This window comes from Misgurnus anguillicaudatus, chromosome 13, assembly GCF_027580225.2.
Source record: "Misgurnus anguillicaudatus chromosome 13, ASM2758022v2, whole genome shotgun sequence".
Classification (NCBI taxonomy): Eukaryota; Metazoa; Chordata; class Actinopteri; order Cypriniformes; family Cobitidae; genus Misgurnus; species Misgurnus anguillicaudatus.
The window spans coordinates 4143963-4166226 of NC_073349.2; the positions used below are offsets into that span (position 1 = coordinate 4143963).

General features: G+C 36.0%; 1 long non-coding RNA gene across 3 annotated transcripts; it reads left to right on the forward strand.

The window, feature by feature from the left end:
* Window positions 1-9996: 9996 nt before the first annotated feature.
* Window positions 9997-12768, forward strand: LOC141369261 (uncharacterized). 3 transcript variants are annotated; one of them, XR_012372832.1, is made up of 6 exons: window positions 9997-10033; window positions 10134-10205; window positions 10333-10995; window positions 11148-11211; window positions 11622-11722; window positions 12105-12768. It is a non-coding gene; the product is annotated as an uncharacterized lncRNA (long non-coding RNA). The 3 variants fall into 3 exon arrangements; XR_012372833.1 differs by having other exon boundaries at window positions 10161-10205; XR_012372831.1 differs by lacking the exon at window positions 9997-10033 and having other exon boundaries at window positions 10054-10205.
* Window positions 12769-22264: the final 9496 nt, after the last annotated feature.

Genomic DNA, 22264 nt, shown 5'->3' on the forward strand with positions numbered 1-22264 from the left:
CGTTCAAAACCGGCAAAACGTGACATTTTCACGTTGGTCCATACGTGAAATAGTCACGTATTTGCGTGATATAGGGTTGTATATTGTGCACCCCTAGTAGAATCTGCTTAAAATAAGATGCGACTGTAAAGTTCTCACATACAATGGGATGCTCTCTGGGATTGGAGTGCGTCAATCCAGAATTTGGGATTGTAGACAATACTATATAGACATTAAAAACAAAAGGAGTGAAAAATGACAAGTTATTTAAGGTAAGAAAGGACACATTAATGAATGAATAACACCATAACTGTACAATTACAAAAAAATCCTCTTTAGGTGTATGACAATACACAAGAAAATAATACTCTGCCTGTTTCGGTTGTCTGGAAGATGGCTGTTCATTATGTCACCCTGCAAAACAAATTACACCTTGCATGTAATTTCATTAAGTACAATGAACATACACATGCATAATGTATTTAAAAAAAAACATAGTAGTGTAAAATATTAAAATAAATCACTTTTTATATCAAAGTTTTGGGATATTATGTTGACATTCAGGCAAAACCCTGATGGAATAAATGTTTACCTATAAATGAGAATGACATTATAAAGTCAAAAGTGTATGCATTTTGGAGCCAAGCAACGTGTTTGTATAGTGTGGGAATGCACCAAAAAAATAACAAAAAGCATCAGTAGCACGTACGTCTCATAGTGTCACAGCTTATTCTAGGGTATAGATCAATCACACCATCTTGATACCGATGTTTACTGTCATGAAGTGTGCCATCACCTGTGTATACAAAATACACCAAAACAATTTATATAAATTTTTGAGTTTCATATCGAAATATATAAAAGTCCTTTTTGAAAGCATGATTCTTTTTCAAAGTAAAGCAAAGCAGTCAAAAACTTACAACTTAATGTAGGGTAGACAAAGTCAGGGGTCGGGCACGTCTCATCCAAGTGTGTTGGACACAAAACTTGATCTTTAGCACAAACAAGAAGATATGACACATTAGAACATTATCAAATATGTAGACTGACTGTTTAAGCCATATCTACAGTTCGCCATACCTTCTTTTTTTATTGTTTGTGGAATGTGCAACATCTTCATTTGGTTTGTGTTGACCACCTTCAACTGTAAATAAAATGAAATTGTAATTACTGATATTAACCCCACAAATACCAACTCCTATCTGTTTAAGTGTATAAAACTGAGGCATTTACCTGGCTTTTAACAGCTTGTTTATTTTTATTTGGATTAGGTTCTGCTCTTCCTTTGTACAAAACAAAAGCAAAGGAAGTTAATCAAACACTTATGCTGAGCTTTTAATAGAGAGCAGTATTTAACATTTTACATGTGCAATGTGTAGGCAATCAAATCATTCCATCATGCCAAATAACTTTTCTCTTTCAGATGTTTTAATTTCTGAAAGAAATTCTCAAAGGCTACATAAATAAGCTAAAGTAATAACTTTGACTGTACCATTAAACATACTTTATACTATGGTATAACATGTGTAAGTTCAAAGTACCTTTTAGCCTATTAGCTAATTTTAGCCATACTCAGTGTGGACAATTCTGGCAATGTTTATTTTGGTTCATTTGTGTCAAACAATTAAAACTTAAGCACGTTAATCAAATAATACAAAATGTACTTACCCAAAAGTAGATTTTATATAATATATAGACAAAACTCCTTAGTAAATTTCCCCTCTCCTCGTGGTTGCATGCCGAGGATTTTTTATGTCATGATGGACTATAAATGCACCTGTAAAAGACATGCATCCAATTCACATCAGGGTATATATTGAAGTACACGTAGCTAAAAGTCAAAGTAACAATTATACATGTAACCCCATAGAACTATAGACATGTACAAATGTATCTGAATGCATTTTTATGACATGTTTTTTTTTTTACATATTTTCACTGATTTATGCCGTTATACCGCGACTATTTTTGGCCAGGGACACAACGTTGCCGTTGGACCAATGTCTGCTGGGTAACTAGAAAAATGTATAAATTTCTATTTTTCTTTTTTCATTTTATAAATGTAAACGATAAATGAAAATTCGATTTGTTTTTTCATTTTTGGTTTTTAATTTTAAAACGAATATGGAATGGACGGAAGATACCCTGATTCACAACGCGTGTCAGACGAACATTTGGAAACCCAAACAAAACAGCACACCCAGTAAAAGACAGAATATAATGCATGCACATTGCACCGTGAAAGCTTTAGCCAGAAACCTTTATGCTGATATTACTCAAACAGAAGCTGCATCCTCCGCAGGTCGCATATGCAGGATGCATACAGTACGTCATCAAGCCTGCTTTATTTCAGTTAATTAAGCATTACATTCGCAAGTCATAAGCATATTACAACAATTAACTAAATATAAATACAGCTCCGATTAACTAAATATAATAGTGTAAAACTTTATAATTGTTAATATTCTGTAACAAGACAGTCTTTATGACGTATGCAGTTTACAAATGCGACCTCCTATGCAGCCTTTTGTTTAAGAAACCTCCAAGAGAAAGGTTCATTTATCAAATGTTATTTTAAAGTATTAAAAACATCGTTGTTTTAGAATTTTTCGAACGAAATGGTTGGTAATTACTTCACGATAGCTGATAGCGGGATGGGGCAAACTGTTCTAGGATTTCATTCTTATGGGGGCTTAGCCCTCAGTGATTATGTGAAGAGAGCATTGTGATGCCTTTTTGCAAATTGGGACCAGTATTATTATATTAATAAACTCATGTAGGCTACATATACATTACTCTTCTATATAGTTCCAAGCCCTTATTATTATTAACCTAATAAAAATAAATAAAAATTCTCTTGAACAGATATAAAAGGTATAAAAGTTATTTATTACTATTATTTATTATTGTGTATCTTGAATTCAAGTTCATGTATACTATATGTATATTCAAAGTTTAATGAATACTAACAATTTATATGAGAATTTATATTTATACGAGTCAGACTGTACTTTTCGGTATACATTATAAATCAGTTTTACTTTCCAGATGTATCATGCTTCTAGCATGCATAACCAGATTCATAAACTTACTAACAACAACCTGCAGTGATTCTAAATATGACTGTAATAAATCATACATGACCCCTTTAGTTTCTGATCGGAAAATAAAAGCTGTTATGTTTTAAAACAACATAAGGGTAAGTAAATAATGGAATGATGTTTATTTTAGGGGCTAATAATAATAACATTTATCATGACTATGAAACTGCAACAATCACTTTATCATCTCTTAACGTTACCTGTCTCTGACCTCTTCAGTCTCTCTAACTCTTTCTCCACCTGTTTGCTCTCCTTTCCAGCATTTAAAAAACGTTATATATCCATCTATAAAAGCAAACAAGTCACTGAATGTTGTTTATAGTCTTATTTGTGGGTTTAATTTCGTGGGTTAAACTCATATGACATATTTCTCAATTGCACATTCGATAACTTAGCATCATCACAGCTGGTATTACTGTTAACTATAAAAAGGTAAAAATATAGACCTTGTAGTATTGCAAAATGTGTCATGACAACGGCAAACTTTAAACGGCACGGCTTCAGTATGCAAAGCAGTTTTGAATTATAAACGGGGGATAACTATTATTATCTCATTTAAGACGGCAAATATTCTTATATATTTTGTAGACATGACTGCACTCATACAGGTTAGCAAACAAATTAAAACACCTTCTGAGCTTCCACGCTGGATATTTTATGAAACAATTGCTCCCTCTGTGCAGGGGCGATTCCAGGATTTTATAAATGGGGGGGCACAGGGGGGACCAAGAACCAGTCAGGGGGGGGGCCAATCAAAAAATTCAAATGAAAATAAATACTGGTTTAGAAAATATTAAGCATGGTTCCCAAAAGCTTGTGCAATGCCACATGTTCTAATATAGATGGTATTAATTTTTTGTATTTTGCATGGATTAAACAACAGTTCTGTTCCAGAATAGTTTACTTTAAATAAATTGTCATAATTTACTCATCCTAGAGTTATTTCAAACCTGTATGAGTTTTTCTTTGGCTGAACACAAAATAAAATATTTTGAAGAATCTTAGTAGCCAGAAAGTTGATGAACCCCATTGACTGCATGTTATTTTGTTCCTACATATGAAGTCAATGGGATCCATCAACTGATTTTGGTTAGCGACATTCTTAAATCTTTTCTTTTTTGTGTTCAGCAGAAGAAGGAAACTCATACAGGTTTGAAACAAGTTTAGGTATATGACCATTTAAATTAAGTGAACTGTTCCTTTAAGTAGGCTATCTACATTGCGTGTGGCTGGTATTAGTTAACATTCTGACATATCAGGATTTTGGGAAAATATTAGCCTACTTAAAAATTTGTTTTTCTACTCTCTCTGATCTGACTTTCATTGTTTATTATATTGTATTTTAACACAACTGAATGCTATTTTTACATATTATCTGTTCTGTTGTCAGACAACAAGAAAGAGTTTAAGCTAGTGACTAAACACGACCCAATAACACCTCGTGTTTAATCCAACCAGCTGTTACTTTATACTGCTAAAATACTGATTTAAATGCGACATTGTCTGATACAATTTACATTGAAGAGCAGATACGAGGTGATTTCGGATACCTGTGTGTCTCATGCAGGGTTGCTCTTCTCATCTGATTGTGTTTATGAGCGCTTTTAATTTTAAATGCGAGTGATAGTTTTATTGTAGATCGCGTATAGCGCAGACAATTCAGCGCAAATTCAAAAATATCAGAGAATACTGTTAAGCGTGCGCACGCATACCGCACCATAGGGAGGGAGAGAGAGAGCTCGTGCACAGAGAACTGGTGTGTGTGTGGGAAAACACTTACCTTTCGTTAAGTCATAAATTACTCGATCAACCATCTCTGTCAGTAACATCTGTTGACTGTTAACTTTTACGTGAAAAGACAACGGAGGAACCCAGGTGGAAAACACCGCCAACTTTTAACTCCTTCACTCAGTGTCAGAGAGGCACTGTCGAGGTTCCGCACGCAGCAGTGAGAAAGCGTGCACGCGAGAGAGAGAGAGTCGCTGCTGAACGCTTGCAAAAGCACATGAAGACGTTTTAAATAGTAAAATAAAATGTAAATGGTAATCATAGAAAATCTATTTGATTTGTGCCAGTGTTGAGTCTGTGGCGGGGCGCCCTCCTTCCTCTCGTTTGCACGAGTCTCAAATCAAACAGTGATTGACAACTGGTCCAATTGTGCGGTGGGTGTCGTGGTGTCTCTTTCATCCTGTTTTAAACACGCGCAACTACTGTGCTCGCTTCGTCTTCACGTTCGCGCGAGTCTCAAATCAAACAGTGATTGACAACTGGTCCAATGGTGTGGTGGGTGTCTGACAACTGGTCCAATGGTGTGGTGGGTGTCATGGTGTCTCTTTCCTCCTGTTTTAAAAACGCGCAACTACTGTGCTCGCTTCGTCTGTGCGTTCGCGCGAGTCTCAAATCAAACAGTGATTGACAGCTCTCTGGTCCAATGGTGCGGTGGGCATTTTCAGGTTGACAGTAAATCTAGCTGGCCCAATGAGATTGGAGGGAGGGCACCAGGGGGGGCCAATCATATTCCAAGGGGGGGGGGCGGTGCCACCCCATGCCCCCCCTCTAGACACGCCCCTGCCTCTGTGTGACCTGAAGCACAGGCGCTCGAGCTCTCCTCCACTGACGGTTACGACGCATGCGCAGAACAGCAAAGCTAATCAAATGCACGTTAAACACGTGCGTAATTTTTTTCTAAATGTCCTGCATTTTGCGTTTTTTTTTTTTAATAATTATCTTCGAATAAATTGTTTTTACAAATGAATAAAACTTCAGAAAAATGTATTTGATAGTTTGGTAGAAATATTAAGAGGGGGGCTAAGATGACGGCAGGGTGGCTGGAGCCCCACTTAAAAGGGTCTAGAACCGCCCCTGGGGCAAACTAAAACTTAAAGCAGAAACTTGCAGTCCCATAACACTATATTCACCATAATCACACCATTGCCAACGAAATATAGCATTAAAAAATCAATATACGTACCCATGTTGCCATCCATTATGTGCGCCAGTGCCGTTTTTTCCCACGATGTTCGCAACTTTTTTTCTTCCCAGGATGGCAATACAGCTTGGACCATTGCACTTGGATAGTGGACAGTTGCTAATGTATTTTTTTTTAGTTATGTGGTAAATCTTCCATTTTAAGACAAGCCTACTTTGTTAGTGAATTAATCATTTTTGTGTAGGCTATGTGCAAGTGTTCCATTGTAAGATTTAACAAATCAGGATTTAATAACGAAATATGGCAATGGGCACCCCCACAAAAGTTTCATTTGCTCTATTCCAACGGTTTCTGGCTATAATCCGTGGTACGGATGAGGGCCAGATCAGCATAACGTCTCTCAAACGGACGGACCTCACTCACTTCGCGCGTTCGGCTCTGTTCAGTAAACCAGAGTTGAACACACAAGTTTGGAGGTGGTTTGGGTCAATATTACAGATGTGGGCCACATCAGTGACCTGTCTTTCTGGAAGCTTTGGTTCTGATGTGGTAAGTGGATCTGGCCCAAATCTGCTGACTGTAGAAAAACAGCACTGAAAAGTCTAACTGGCACATATACTGAGCCAATAGCTTAAATTCCAGCCTTAGTGTAGAAATGAAGTGGCCATGGGCACACGCACCCTTATGTTTCTAAATTTGTGCCATTTTTTCAAAATACTTTTATTCTACAGCAGCCAGCTAGTTGACTTCTCTGTTCAATTTATACCACCTGCTCCTTCTGCCCATATCCGTATCACAGGTTTGGGCCAAATTAGTGTTTTGTATTTTAAACGCATCTCCTGACTTCCGGTTGAGTTGCGGAAAACGGACCTGGGACAAATCTGTAAATCGATGAAAAAACAGCTTTGCTAGCAGAGCTGAAATCTTATCAGGTGCAGATCTGGCCCACAGTCAGATATACCGTATGTCCGCTACAGACGGATCTAAAGGCTTTCATGCGGATCCGGCCCAAAATAAATTGCTATCTGGGACCGCAAACAGTTGGTGAGATAAAATGTGCAAGATAACCCTAATGTAGCAATAACATGCAAGACTTTTTTCCTGAGTACTGACAGCAGAATGTAAAAAGACTGAACTCATTGATATTCAGTTTTTCGTAATTTAGCCCCAAAGCCCATTTAATACTGAGTTTCGGTACCAATCCCTAGTCTAAGGTGTGAATGTATCTGTCAAGTTTCAGAATCAAATATCTTATAGATGATTTATTATAGGCTACCATATTAAAATTTTTGGGTGTGCAGAATAAAGTGCTGATCTCTATAAATATAAATGAGCTTCTGCTTCCCTTTTCGTTTACTCTTATCTATAACAAAAACAAACACAGTTTTTAATAGGACAATTGCGCTGTAGCAGTATAGACAAAAGCTGCGTGAGAGACAGAGGCTTGCGCGCATGCTCTGCTGGTTTTGGAACATAAACATGCATCATAGACGCATTTCTTAATATTACCGCAAACAGTTGGTGAGATAAAATGTGCAAGATAACCCTAATGTAGCAATAACATGCAAGACTTTTTTCCTGAGTACTGACAGCAGAATGTAAAAAGACTGAACTTATTGATATTCAGTTTTTCGTAATTTAGCCCCGGGGCCCATTTAATACTGAGTTTCGGTACCAATCCCTAGTCTAAGGTGTGAATGTATCTGTCAAGTTTCAGAATCAAATATCTTGTAGATGATTTATTATAGGCTACCATATTAAAATTTTTGGGTGTGCAGAATAAAGTGCTGGTCTCTATAAATGTAAATGAACTGCTGCTTCTCTTTTCGTTTACTCTTATCTATAACAAAAACAAACACAGTTTTAATAGGACAATTGTCTTGCTTTATTGTTTATATTGAAAGTGCAGCAATGATAATGTAAAGAACATTTAAAATATAAATGATGACCTAACTGTGATCTTTGGACAGTTGTGGCCGGGTCCTGACGAACGTGACATGTCACGGTTAATCCGTGTCGTGTCTTGTTTCTGTTCCGATTGTTATCACCTGGACATTCATTGATTAATTACCTGCCTCATCACACCTGTTTGTCATTTAGTCTGTGTATATATACCTCTGTCTTCTGTTTGCTCACGGCTGGATCATTGTCATTTCTTCCCTGTCTGTTCCTGAGTTGGATGTTCCTGTTTTACCCGATGTTGTATGTTACTGTTTTACCCGATGTTGTATGTTACTCGTGTTTTGTTTCCTGATTTTTATTAAATGTTATTTATTTCATGTGAACTCTGCACTTGCGTCCTTACTTCCCTACCCTGTCGTGACAGACATCAGTTTGCTCAGAAAAATGCCAACAGCTTGTCCCATCAGATTGTTAAAGCTTTATGGGATTATAAAATAAGGAGTGGACAGTTTTTTATTCTTACAGTGTGGTTGTGTACAAGCAACACATAACTCAAAAACATTTAATTTCTAATATTAGGCTGACCCTTTAAAGGAATACTTTACAACAAACCTATTTTTTATTACACTGTAAAAAATAAATTGTTGGCTCAATGAATTATTTTTTAGTAACTAGTTCCACAGAAATTTTACGTTCACTCAATTTCTGACTCCAAAGTGTTACCTGGATTGATGTTTTTTAGTTGGCCCAATCTTGACTCAAATATAAAAAAGTATGTTTGCTCAACTAGCTTTATAGTTCATTCAACTAAAATGTTTTAATCAGTTGAATCTTTAAAAACTTACAGCAAAGACTCTGTCAATTATGTGTTACTTCAATTAATATTTATTATTTGGGAATTTTTAATAAACTTTTTAAAATTATTTATCAAATAATTTATGCTGGTGTTGTTAACAAATAATGAACTTCAGTCACATAAAAACAAAAGCTTTATTCACTTATCATACAGACTGAACATACAGAATTAAGTCTTTTATAAATAGAAGGCAAAACCAGAGCCATTTAGAAGAACTTCTTTCACCCTTTGGTCTGCCTTTCCATCATCACCGCTCTGGTTTGATAAACACAGGAATATAAATACATACATAAATACATGTTTCATATAATAAAGCTTGACGGTGAAGGACTTTAACGTTATACACTAAAATTGCCAAATTTCCCTCAGACATCCCAGCAAACATTGGTCCGACCGCAACGTCGTGTCCCTGGCCAACGCGGTATGACGGCACAAATCGGTGAAAATATGTAACACAGAACATTTCATAAAAATGCATTCAGATACATTTGTACATGTCTATAGTTCTATGGGGTTGCATGTATAATTGTTACTTTGACTTTTACTACGCGTGCTTCAATATTTATACCCTGTTGTGAATCGGTTGTAAGAGGACGTCACTAGGTCTTTACACGTGTCTATATATCATTCAAAATCTACTGTTGGGTAAGTACATTGTGTATTATTTGATTAACGTGCTTAAGTTTTACTTGTTTGACACGAAGGCTCCGAAATAAACGTTGCCAGAATTGTCCACACTGAGTATTGCAATAATTAGCTAGAAGGCTAAAAGCTAACGTACTTTGAACTTATACATGGTATAAAGTATGTTTAAGGATACAGTCAAAGTAACTTATTAATGTAGCCTCTTGAAAGTTTCTTTCAGAAAGTACATTATCTGAAAAATAAAAGTTATTTGGCATTAATGGAATTACAATGAGTTGATTGCCTAAACATTGCACATGCAAAATATTAAATACTGTTTTGCATTAAAAGTTTAGCAGAAGTGTTTGTTTGATTAACTTCCTTTGCTTTTGTTTTGTACAAAGGAAAAGCAGAACCTCATCCAAATAAAAATAAACAAGCTGTTAAAGGCACTGTGTCCTACACAGACCCTCCAAAATATAACCACCCAAAACCCAAGTCAGGTAAATGTCTCAGTTTGAAAATACATTAACAAATTAGAGTTGTTATTGTGGAGTTAATATCATTAATTACAATTTCGTTTTATTTACAGTTGAAGGTCAACACAAATAAAGATGTGCATTCTACAAACAATAAAAAAAGGTATGGAAAACTGTAGATATGAATTTTTGTAGATATGACTTAAACAGTCTACACATTTGTTAATGTTCTAATGTTTCATATGTCCTTGTTTGTGCTAAAGATCAAGTTTTGTGTCCACCACACTTAGATGAGGCGTGCCCGACCCCTGACTTTGTCTACCCTACATTAAGTTGTAAGTTTTTGACTGCTTTTGCTTAATACTACGAAAAAACATGATTCTTTCAAAAATTACTTTTATATATTTTGATATGAAACTCAAAAATGTATATAAATTGTTTTGGTGTATTTTGTTTACACAGGCACACTTCATGACAGTAAACATCGGTATCACAATGGTGTGATTGATCTATACCCTAGAATAAGCTGTGACACTATGAGACGTACGTGCTACTGATGCTTTTTTTGGTGCATTCCCACACTATACAAACACATTGCTTGGCTCCTAAGTGCATACACTTTTGCCTTTATAATGTCATTCTCATTTTTAGGTAAAAATGTATTCCATGAGTCAGGGTTTTGCCTGAATGTCAACATAATATCCAAAAACTTTAATATAAAAAGTGATTTATTTTAATATTTTACACTACTATGTATTTTTTAAAATACATTGTGCATGTGTATGTTTATTGTACTTAATGAAATTACATGCAAGGTGTCATGCAAGATTTTACATTAGTGACAACAAAGCTAAGAGTATAAACATATTTACATTTCTCTGAATCTGAGTTAATAGTTACAAATACAGAGCTTATAATATCTGTCATTGCTCAACCACAAAGACCTAAAAGTACAGCCAGCTGATTTCATAACTAATGCAGTATTACACTGTGAAGTGATTTACTGTTAATATTTTACACTACCATATAATTAACTATATTTGTACAGGTGAGGTAACAACGAAAAAATTACCGGATGGAGACTACCTGATTCTTCACCTATGGCCTCAGCTTCAAATGCAACATGTAAGAAATGCTATATGACTGTGTATTGTGCATTATGAATACATCAAATATGTTGATAACAAGGTGATCTGCGTAAGTTGTGACATAAATAATATGTATATATATTTCCATCTATCTTTCTATAACATTATTTCAATTGTTTTCACATTTAGGTCCAGCAACTGTCTGAGTTGGTGGATATTCTGTCAGAGACTGCGTGAACAACGTTATGAACAGGTATGTATTTCTCTTGATTTGTGTAATCCTGCATAATATTTCAGGAATATATATTGATTACAACCATAATTAACCCAGCTATTTATATTACTTCAATTCAGGATTTAATCCTTCACACATCACTTGTTGAGAAGTTTTAATGTTCGTAATGACTTAAACAGTCAGCCATACTGAAAACAAGAAATTAAAACATAATTTCAGTGTAAGCCATTACTTGTCACCCAAAGTTAGGGATGAGGATATAGTTCATAGCACTTGTTACATGGTAGATGAAACAAGTGAAGTTGTGAAGTGTTAACACATAGTGTATGTTTAAACATTGTATGCAATTGCTCATTACTGTTAATTGTGATTTATTGACCTTTTAGGTTATTTGTCTAAGGTGAAGTAATCTTACATTTCTTTCACAGAATGATGTCAAATTGTCTTATGGCAAAGTTCAATATGAGGGGTGGTGGACATCTGGAAAAGAAGTCTTTTAAAGGCACACCTTTGTATTATGTTATTCAAGGTAATTTGGGGAATGTTGATCTAAAAAAACTTGTTCTTGTATATTGATTGTAATTTTATTGTTATGCTTGATCTATTCAGGGGACATCACAGCTCACCTGTCTTTATCAGAAATATCCTGTTCATTTTTTGACACACCTAGTTTAGGGTCTTTCTCAAGGGCACCACAGTGGTTTTGTAGAGGGAGGGGACAAATGCTGTATCCCCCACAACTGATCTAACACTTATTTAAAGCAGAACATATTTTGTACAATAATATATATAATATTAATATATCATTTTAGCTGTAGACCATAAAGATTTTGAAAGTAAGTGCATGTCATTTACCTCAAAATTTTAATTGTATTTATTTGAAAAAGAAACATATTCTTCTCTTCCTTCAGATGCTGTGAAGAGGTGGAGCCCAAATGCCACAGACTCAGAAATAGATGCAGCTATGGCAGACCACCTCAAGCATGCTCCAGGAAGAGCTGGGGGTGGTGGATACAAAAAAGCCAAACAGCTGTGACGTGTTAAAGAGAGAGTTCACCAAAAAAGGAAAATTGTTATAATTTTCTAATCCACATGTTTCAAACCTGTATACCTTTGTATTTTCTGCTGAACACAAAGATTGAAGAATGTTTGTAACTTCACAACCAATTTACTGTCAATATTTTTTTTACAATTGTAGTAATGGGTTGTGGGATCTGCTTTGTTAAAAACATTCTTTCACATATCTTTGTGTTCAGCAGAACATAGAAGGGTATACAGGTTTGAAACATGAGAGGGAATAAATGACTAAATATTAATTTTTGGGTGAACTATCCCTTTATAGAAAGTGTTTTGAAGTTGTTATTATAGTTAAATGGTTAAAAAAAATAAAAAGTGCTAAATCAGAACATGCTTCTTTTTTTGTTATGGCCACAAATAATGTATTCTTTAATGTGTTTGTGAAGTACACGTGGTTAAAACGGTTTATGGACGTTCAGGTCTGACTGGACCAATTTTGAACTGATTTTGAACCTTTGTGAATATGTGTTAAACCTCAATACAATTGATTGCCTTTCACGATGTTACACAATGGGTGTATATTCATTTTATATGCATACATTTAAACTATGCAGCAACACATCCAGATGACGGCACATTTAGACGTCCAGGGACGGGCAGAAAAGACGTGTAATTCACGGCCAAATGACGTCAAAGACGTCCGCTCAACTTTAATTTAGGGTATTTTTCAACCGTGATGGGACGTGACGAAGGGTCGTCTTTTCAACGGTCATAAAACGTCCATATGTTTGCTATGGTTTTTGGTTTATTGTTTACTATCAGCAAAACCATGGTTTAACTATGATTTTTGAAAACCATGGCTGTCAAAACCATTAAAGGGACACTTCACCCATTTGCATTAAGCTTTGTATAGTTAGATCCCCAGACATGTTTTTGAATGGTCATGCATAATTTTCTCAGTTGCTGCTGAGACAGGAGAAATACAGATTTCAGTGTTGCACTTCCTTCTTTCAATGATGTAAAAATCATCATTTTGCATCATTGAAAGAAGGAAGTCAAATATCTTTGTTGAGGGAGTGAGACTACAAACACCCCTTTTCTCGGTCAAATAGGCACCAAATTCTAAATGTATGTTAAATTTCACCTACAAATATAACACACTTTCAATAAAGATGAATGTTTCTACGGGTGAAATGCTCCTTTAAATGTAGTAAAACCATGGTTAATTTTCGTAAGGGTCAGGTTCAGCATGAGATGTTTCTCGTCATTAATTGTCGTGGGGAAACAGGATAAAAGCTGCAAATGCGATCTTTCTGGAGAGGGTGAGAGATCTATGTGGACTGATGCTCTAGAACCCTGAAGAAAGAATATTTATTGAAGGAGAAGGAGGGTGTTTTTTGTTCTCTGTTAAAACGCATTAAGCCAGTCATCCCCGTCCTTCCATAACCAATCACTATTAAAATAAAATGTTATTAGCATGAATTAAAGTAATGTACCCACATTTACTTGATACTTCACTAGCTCTTATCACATCTGATTAACACAGCATGAGCTCTTTTTTTATTAAAATGCTTTAAAATGGCATCTTTCTTTACTAGCAAGTTAATGCAAGTTTATGCAAGTGAATAAACAGTGCTTAAGCTTATTTGATTAATTGATGAAATATAACTGAGGTAATATATAATTTAATGTATGAAAATTTTTCTGCGTTATCATTTAAGCTTTTCTTGTGCTCCCCCTTGTGGCCTTTTAAGCACAGTGAAGCGTGGTCGACTGTGAGTGACGTCGCTTCCAAACACGCCCTATAATATAACCCCACCCCCAACACTGTGATTGACAAGTTTAAAGAGTAACTAAACCCTAAACCAACTTTTTTTAGTTAATGATCTGTAAAAATGATGCTTTATTAGTGGTGTTCATTGATTTTAGTAACTTTTTTGACATTTGGATATAAAGTGTTTCAATACTGCAATATATGGTGTAAAAACGTCTGAGTGCTGCCCTCTTCAGGTTGAACAGTGGCTACTGCAGTTGAATTTTCCTATTGGATATTGGGTCCAAAAAATGACTCGTGACGTAAGCAGGATCAAGCTCACCACGCCCTTGTTACGATCTCACCACACACTTGGTACGAGCTTAGTTCGTCCCCTCTCTCTCCGTTGGGATCTGCCCACTTTTCTTGCATTTTTCAAATATTGCCAGTGGGTGGAGTCAGGCTCTGACCAGGGGTTTAGTTACGCTTTAAGTACGGACATTGAGGCTGCGTCCGAAACCGCATACTGTATAGTAGGTACTGAATTAGATGAAGTGCCTACTTACTTGGCGTTAAAACAGTAGGTACTGTATAGTATGAATCCTGGTAGTATGAATGAGGCTGTTTCTCAATATGCGTTCTTCAGCGATCTTGCGTCCTCGTGTTCTCGCTCTACGTCATCATTAACGGTCGAAGTTCATTCCAATTCTCAAGAACGCAAGGACAGAGGACGCGCGAAAATACCCGGATGTGTTCTTGATATCGAGGATGCATCGAGTGCAGACTTGCTGAAATCGCTTTACGCCCCAGAAGTCATTGCGGCAAAACTTCCGAGTTCGTTCTTCCAAGGTCGCCTGGCAAGACCGATCTCCACGAGGACGCAAGTCCGTTCTTTGCGTTCTTGGAATTGAGAAACAGCCTGAGATTCGGACGTACTACATCCGCCATGTTGTTACATCACGTGACATACGTCGTCATCACGTCGTGTCATTTCAGCGCGAAAACATCCGCGTGCCTCTTCTTCTTCGTTGGATAACTCCTCGTCCGGGGCATCATGGGATAGTGAAGCGTCCATCGTATGCACACTGCAAAATCTAACCGGAAGTAGTAGGTCATCCGGGTACTTTTCGCATACTGTTTTTCGAATACTATGTATTCGGACATACTACTCGCCTCGCCTACTGCTTTTCGCGTACTATATAGTATGTAGTAGGCGGTTTCGGACGCAGCATGAGTTTTGTCAAGATCAGTACGCGACGCCAGAGGAAGCGAAATAGCAAACGATAAACCGCAATTGAGATTGAAATATGGCAGGGCCATAACTCGAAAGACATAGGAAATTCAATTGCAAATGGACAATGATTTTATATTTGAAATTTGGCATACATTGCACGTTCGCGTAAACGGAAATGCAAACAGTTTGCATTTGCGTTTGAATTAAGTCACAGTTTTTACACCCACAAGTAGGAAACACAATTGCAAATACAATTTGCAATTCCTTTGTAATATTGTCCGGAATATCGTTCCATAGTATGGGCCCATAAGTACGCTAGGGGGCCCCACCGTCATCACTTTTCCGTTTTTATATTGTACACGTAAATAATAACACTGCAGTAAAATGTAAAGTAAATTAATATAAAACTTCTGTGAATGACTTTGTGTTAAGTAAAAGTGAGACACTTTTAAAAAACAGCGTGCAAGCATGACGATGCAATTACATATTTGTCGGTTCTGGTGGTTTTTAATTTGATTTTGCGTGCGGGTATGGATATGGGTGAGTAGGCAATATTTTGGTTTGGGATCTGTTTGGTGGGTTTGCTAATTGCTATGCAAAGTAACCACAAATAGTCGACAGCCCTACAGTTTGATATTTCAAGGTAAGATCTCATGCCACTAAAAAGCGTTCATGCTGATTCCAAACTGTATGTTTCATGAAAAAGGAAAAATATTTGTGTTAATACAAAAGGACAGCAAGAGCTTTATTCAAGGAAATAACTTAATAGGCGTAGTAAAAAGTATTTTCTAAATAAACATGAAATAGGAGAATTGTCTAAGCCATAATTTAGTTAAATTTTAAATGACTAAAAGCAGGTTTTAATGTGACAGCGCATCATTTGTGAAAGTGATTCATTCTTATTCAGGTTTGCAACAGAGGTTTTGCCCAAAATAGTAAGTGCAGCTATTATAAACGCTATATCAAATTGTTTTTAACATGCATCCTAATAGAGAATGTGTGTTTTATATTTATGTTTGAGTATTGTTGTGTTTAAATATTGTTGTAATGTTGTTAATGTTTTGTTTTAATTTAATTCGCCCTGGGCGTTGTATTGAAGGCTAATATGACGATACAAATGGGGTTATAAGACATAATTTGTTTGCTTCAAATGTTTGCTTCAAATGAATTTCGTTTAATTTAACTTGTCTCTTAATTTTAATCAATGTTTTGTTGATAAGTGTTGTGAATATTAAAGAAAAAGAACATTAAAAAGAACACCGTGCATCTCATTAGGTAACAAATGAACTACTACTGCAATAAACTACGAAATGCCAAAACATGCAGTATTATCTTTAATCGCTTTTCAAAAAACAGCCTTCAGTGCACAGAAATTACATTTGCATGCCCATCAGCAGCACATTTGATTGCAGCATGCTTTTGACTTTTAAAAGTCAACGTCATATTTAAAACTTTAGTCGATTGTGCTTTTTGCAATTTCTGTGTCAGCAAAGGGCGTGCGCGTGCGAAGCGCATACTCTTAAAGATCAACGTAATATTAATTTTTATTTTGCCGGCCACGCTTTTTGGTCATGAGCGGAGGACAGAATACCACACATACATACAGAGAACAGCGACATAAAGAGAATATAAGGTATTTGGTGTTTTTCTGACGAATACAGTCAGTTCGTAAGAACATTTTTAAATGGACTATATAAGATCATCAATATGAACTCTGAAGAATGAACTATTATAAGCTAAACATAATTGTACACATTTAGCTTCTAAAACCGCGCAGAAGACTCGGTAACATTTTCCAATAAGGGTGCACTAATAATCATGAATTCATGCTTAACTAATGCACGGATAATACTGAATTAATGTATTACTAATGATTATCTAAGCTATTCATTAGCTATTCATTAATGATTGCCTCATTAGCAACTAATGAAGAGTCTGTCTGATTAATATATTAGTTCATATATGAATTGTTATTAATTAAATATGTAATTGTGGATTAATTCCATCACTTCTTTTATGAACTAATAGTGTTAATTAATTTGTTAATTACCACAATGAGCCAAAGCCTTATATTTCAACTTCCAGATAATACAGGTAAACTAATATAGCATTAATATATTATTAATTACAGCATTAGTAGTGTGTTAATTAATACTATTACTAAATAATGAGTTAATAATGATGTGCCTCAATAAGTAAAGTCACAACATAATGATATATTTGCAAACCATTAGCTAATGATTAATTAATAATGAAAGACCATCACTAGAGTATATAAAAGCTATTTATTAAACACTGGTTTTCAAAAAACATTGCCAAAAACACATTTCCATAACACACTACATTTAACCACAACATTAAAACATTTTAAAAAATATATATAAAATGAAATAATACAAAAATAATACAAAAAGAACACTGATCAAAATTAGACAACACGTTCAGATACCTCACAGTTATCCGTATTAATCTGGCACCCGTGCTAATACATAACACAAATGTACATTTTTAACTCCAACCGTTTCAGTCTGTCAGTCGTACAAGTGAATCAAACTCTGATAGACAAAAAAAACATGCACAGACAAATCCAAATTAAACCCTGCGGCTCGTGACGACACATCGGTGTCCTAAGAAACGATCAGTATCTGTGCATTAATTAAGCGTGAATTCGCTCTCCCATTGAACACAGCTGATTTTCGGCTGCATCGCTGTAAACGTCACAGCATGCTTATAAAGCAGCTGTTCCAGTGTTAAAGGGAGCGAGGCATCAGGATCCCACCGTTATATAATTGATTTGTTTAGGCCAGGGGTCTCCATGGTGCAAGCACATTCTATTAGTCTCAATTGTAATATTTATTTATTACATACATATGTTTTATATTAACTTGGCTTGGTTTACGTATGTTAACATGTTAAACAATACTAAAACATATCAAAAAGTAAAATAAAATAAAATCAGTAAGTAAAACAAAAAAGTTTTGAGTAGAATAAATAAAAAAGTAGCCCTCCAGATTGTTTTATCCATATTGTTTTAGCCCTTGCTCACAATGTTGGAGACCCCTGCAGGCTAACTTATTTCATATTGTGTATCAACAACAATCAACCCTCAATAACAGTGTGTTAATCATACAATTTCTTCCCTAACAATTTGACAAGAGCTAGTGGAGAAGTAGGCAACTAGCCCACTTGCATGCAAGACTCCGTCCGTGGCTGCGCAGTCTGCAGCCGCTTCCTTTTGAGTTGCCAGGTTTTATGACAAAAAAAGTTTACCGTAAATTGAAAGTAAGTGATTGTTATGTGTAGGGTGTATTTCATACACAATATGACAACCTGGTAAATGTCAGTCTAACAGAAAAAAAATGGATCAGTGAGTTTTCCAGGAGAAATAACAAAACAGAAGGGCATCTGGACATTTTTTTTTTACTTTGTTTTTGCAAAGGCAGTTTCATTTATTTTAACACTCCACAAATGACACTTTGGGGTGGTTTCCCGGACAGGGATTATCCTAAACCGGGACTAGGCCTTAGTTTAATTCTGAAATATAACTAGTTTTAATAACATGTCTTAATGAAAACATTACTTGTGTGCATTTTGAAGCATCACAAAAGACACTGATGTATTTTATGATATGTCAGTGCAAGTTGTTTTCAGTTTGGACAGCTCTTACATTTATTTTAGTCTAGAACTAGTCTAATCCCTGTCCTTGAAACCGTCCCATAGCAAACTGCAACAAAAATAAGAAATTCCCTCCAGAATAAGTCATACTCCAGAATCAGTCCAATCAATTATTTCACTTAAGATGCTTGCTTGTCCCGCCTTTGCCGCCCCCATTCCTGTCTCTGCTCAGACAGCCGCAGCCAGTTTCTCACAGTCATCTTTATATCAGCCTCAGTGGAACTTTGTAGGCAGGATTTCTTAACACAGCACCTAAAAAAATGTAATAATAAAGCAACAGAAAAAAATAAGACAGCACAAAAGTCTATATATCTTCGTGGATGGTTTCTAAAAAGACAATTCAGAAAAGTCAGAGCATTTTGCAAAAAAATAAAATCATGTTGTTTCAACACATTGTAGGACTTACTCAGGAGTACCTGATGAATAGGCTGTGATTTAAGGAGAGCACATCCCTTTATCACTGGGTGTGTCTTGCTGCTGAAGGATTTTGTGTATATTTCTTTCATGTGTAATCAATGTCTGATGTGTAACATTGCAACTGTGCCCTGATGTAATTAACATATATGTCTGCAGTGAAGGTGTGAACCAAATGGCCTATAAAAACTGATCAGTGTGAATAACAAAGAGATACTTCTCGGCAGACCAATCTCCTGTAGGAGGTCCTAACAGGTTTCTATTGTTTGTAGGCCTTTTGTTATCTTGTATAAAGTTCTGTCCCACAGACAGAACTTTGGGTTAAGAATGTAGAAGGTTGACACGACAACATCGCTCCTGAAGAACAATGCTACATAAGAACCTTCATTAAATCTCTTTTCCCCACATGCACTTGGTCCTGCTTATTATTTTACGTATTAGATACATTCTAATACGTTGGCGAGCCATGAAAGACTGAGCAGCCAAATTCAAGAAAATCTAACAATTTGGCGAGCCAGCCAGGAGAGACAGATAAGAAGAGCACTCATCACTGCAACAAGACGAGAACTGAAGAATTTGGAAGATTCTAGTTTCTGAAGATTATTGAAGACAAATCGACTATGTTTGTGGACTCTGTTTGTGGAAGCAACCTTCTTGATGACTTTGTCTTAAAAATCTTCATTTGGTGAGTGAAACTTATCAGCTCTTTTAAAGAACTACTTAAGAAATTAAGCAGACCAATGTTCATGGTGTAGCATTGTTAATCATTTCAGACTTGGTCCTTTCTCTAAATGTCTGTAGGAATTGTTAAGAAACAATTTAGTCCGTTCATCTAGAGATTGTAGAAGTAGAAGCTTGGTCCCTTCTCTAAATGTCTGTAGGAATTGTTTAGAAACAATTTAGTCCGTTCATTTAGAGATTGTAGAAGTAAAAGCTTGGTCCTTTCTCTAAATGTCTGTAGGAATTGTTTAGAAACAATTTAGTCCGTTCATATAGAGATTGTAGAAGTAGAAGCTTGGTCCTTTTTCTAAATGTCTGTAGGAATTGTTAAAGAACAATTTAGTCCATTCAGCCAGAAACTGTAGAAGTCATAGAAATAGTTTGGGACTGATATTGCTGCAAGATTTTAGGATTCTTGACTGGGTGCTAATCAGTAGCCACTATTTGGTTAGATTCTAACAAGGTTAGAAAAAGATGGTCTAGAACCAAAATTATGGAACTTTAAGTCAATTTGCCTTCCATTGAAAGATATGGAAAGTTCTGAGTGAAAAATAGAAAACTAAGAACTGTAATTGAGCATTCTGAAGGAGGATTCAGAAAGAATTTAAGATTTTAAACTGTAAAGTCTAATGTTTATTGGTGTGCAAACTGTAGATGCATTTTATTCTTAATTGTTGTATTAAGAACAAAACAATAAGTTAGCGCAAACTAATTATTGTTATTAAGAGTACATTTTAGAAATGTATGTTTGAGTGGGTTTGTCTGTATACTCCAAATGGTCCGTCTGAATAAGCACCTTTAACAGATCTAACACCTTTTATTTTGTTTTCACACCTCTGAGGGCACTTCTCCTGTACTGGCCATGGCTGAGTCTATGAAAAACAATGGTTGTGGATCTAACCTGAGACCCACTACAGAACGACATGGAACAGAACCTCCAAATGTAACCATTGATCAGATGATGGAAAATCTGAATGCATATTTGGACAAAAGACTGGAGATAAGGACATGCCATGATGACATCTGTAGGAAATACAGTATCAAGCACTCAGAGAGTGGACAGTGGGCTTTGCCAGACATCAAAAGGGCTTATGGAAAGATACAGCGCTTAAGGACAATCACCAGGAAAGATGGATGGTCTGTGATTTTGCTCATACAAATTCAACAGCACCTGCAGAAGTGTGAGATGGACAAACTACAATGTGAGATTGAAGCTGAGAAGGCTAAGGTTCGAGCATTAGAAGAGAAAGATAAAGAACGTCTGTTAAACCAGAACGAGATGATTTTGAATTTGATTTGCAAACAAATGGAATCAAAAGACTGTTTTATAACAAGGACATCAACTAAAGAAACTAGCTGCTGCAACAAGCAAGTAACTGAACAAGAAGTTACTGAAAATCAACAACGAATGGCTCTGCTGAGAGAGCTACCACATGATCACTGTGAAAGCGGGGATTTAGATAGAGAGGCTAAATCACCTATTCACACCTATGTCCCAAAGAGCAGATCTACGGTCAGACTCGCTCCTGTTATTGTCAAAAACAGAAGGACTGAAATTGAAGTTGACAATGAGGAGGAGTATGAGGAGAATGGAGAGAGACGATCTCGCACTGTGACAAAAATGGTGAAGAAATATGTTCCACATAGAACATACCAGCCCGCAACACCTGAGCAGATTGACAAATGGTCAAGGGAACTGCCCGATGTATACAAGCATCCACAGAAGGTTTGGCAAGTTTTACAAAGACTGCACAAAATCTACACACTACATCCATTAGATGGAGTAGTCATTCTCAATGTCAATTTGAGGGACAGTGACCAAAACAAGCTAACTGAAAGTGTCAACATCAAAGTTGGTGAGTCTCAAGAGAACATTGAAGCTGGATGGGAAGCCGTAAAGACATCCTTATTTGAATTAAAACCTGCAGAAATTAATTGGGGTAAAATTACATCTTGCATGCAGAAGACAGGGGAAAGTGTCACAGAGTTTGAAGATCGCTTCAAACAAACCTGGCTAGAACATGCTGGTTTGAATGACAGTGAGGAGTTTGACAAGGACACTGGTATGCCTTTAAAAACTGCATTTGTTAATGGACTGAAACCAGAGATCTCTAAAGCTCTGAAAATTCGTTATGATGACTGGGACAGCATTGGGGTTGCTTTTAATCAGCTGGTTGAATGGTCAACAAAGATTGAAAGAACACAAGATGTCCAGCTGAGAGCCTTACAAACAAAATCTGTGAAAAGCAACAAGAGAG